We start from the raw sequence: 2,168 nt of genomic DNA on the forward strand, positions 1-2,168 counted from the left end.
TATGCTTTATTTAACAAATAGCCAACACAGGAGTTAAACACTAACCAATGTCACCCAATCCATTGCAAAATGTACATACTTTTTCTTTTTTTTTCTGAGTAATAAATCAAAGTTTGGCTCTTTTAATTCTGCACACACCACATTACCACATTAATTCTCTGGAGTTACCTTTTTGCAAATTTACTAAAATACTGAGAACTGAAAAGACCTTTTTAGATATTTAGGTTTTCAGGTATAGTTATATTAACCTTAAGCTCCTTGAAAAGTAGACATAATCACCAAAAGGCTACTAATACCTTGATACCTTGAAAACATTTCAAAGGGAAGTTAATTGATGACTTATCACTCACCTCTGTGACAATGGTTGACTGGTAGACTTCCTTGCTGTATGTCCACCCATCCAGACAACTCTCCAAAGGAATTTCACTCACATTCACATCCACATTTGGGACAATATTCTTTTGAGAGTAGTTCCTGACGATATCCAGATTAAGCCGTGAGCAAGAGCTGCGCTTTGCAATGCCATCAACTGTTTCCAGTGGAATCGTCACATTTCTCCACATCTCATCAATGCTGTAGTTTCCAGGGATATAGCACTCATGAGGTGGGGTATCAGCTACAAATACTATATAGATGCCAGCAAACCCATTTGGGAGGATGCTGATCGCCAGTGCTAAAAAAATCCTTCGCTGAAAGGGTCCCCAAGATCCAAGAAAGATGTTGATGCTGTCATCAGTCTCTTATTTTGAAAGCGCCCATTATAAAAACAAATACCGTACAAAAGCATAGCAGACACTTAGTCAGTACTGAGAGGCACAAGGGAGACTGTGCTCTAACTGCTCTGTTATATGCACTTGAGCCACGTGAGCTGTAAAGTTCAGGTTTTATATGTCAGCTTAATCTGAACTGGGAGGTTACACAGTTACATACAGCGCTGTGCAAAAAACACACAACATTACTTAAGATGATGCTCAATTTGCTTCGCTACAAAATGTTTTCAAATAAATCATCATTTAGGTTTAGATTTTTTCTATCAAACTAAATCAGAAAATTATATTAATTATATTAGATGTAACACATCTTTGGAAAAGCAGTTAATCATTTTCAAGCAGAGGTAAAACATTAATGAGGCCTGTTATTGTCATTTTAAGGGACACTTGAGTTGTTTTGTAACTGGATGGTTTAAAGATAACGTAGTTATGGCTCTTTTGTGGACCTTGATAACCTATCACAGATAACCAGAGTCCTTTAGGACAGCTGCCCATGAGAACTTTTATTAAGTTATTATACAATGCAGTTTCACCAGAACCTATACAGATGACTTCATCTGGCAACCAATACAATTTGTTAATGTACCAACTGCTGTTAATATCTGGTTTGGTAATCACGGTTTATAGCCATTGCCATGGGAATATGACATACTGTAGGATACTACTTTAATGGCCCATTAAACAAAGACACCACGATCAGCACAATAAGTGATTGTGTGTTTCACAATGAGCAATAAAAGAAAATTGAATTCAACAGACTATGAGTTTGACTTTTATTAGAAAACCTAAAAGTTAACAGAATTTCTCTACAGTTGTAAAAATATTGCTAAGTGAAAAGAGCTTGCTTTATTAGCCTCTTTACACTCAGATTAACAACAATGGAGAACCATATCAATTCAGGATCTGTTTTCTGACAAAAATAACTCAAACTGTGTATTAGGAGGGTTCATATGTTCGCATATTAATTACATATATTGTGATTAGATTTCATACAAAACCTAGAAAGTGAAGCAAGGTCATTAAGAAAATCACACACATCAGGTTTGGCGTTTGGTTGCCCCTTACTTTATTTTCATGAGGCTATTTGATGTCCATTCAGCATTCAGAAGCACTGACCAACACAATCCAACCACACAACCAACCCCACACATAACAACAAATTAGGCTACAAGTCTAAAAGCAATGTGTGTTCTACTATATTTACTATATATAAATGTACTACAATAACCACACAGACACGGCGGTCTACAACACAAGCAGCAACAACCTATGTTTCAATAAAAAGGACAGACTGCCAGCATCTATAACAAGCCCAATAAACAACTTACCGATGATGTTTTCATCCAGCAGCTGTTAGTTTGAATCCATTCCAGTTAAAATGACATGCATTCACTGTAG

This window comes from Morone saxatilis, unplaced genomic scaffold (assembly GCF_004916995.1).
Source record: "Morone saxatilis isolate NCDOM2014 unplaced genomic scaffold, NCSU_SB_2.0 Contig20, whole genome shotgun sequence".
Taxonomy (NCBI): Eukaryota; Metazoa; Chordata; class Actinopteri; family Moronidae; genus Morone; species Morone saxatilis.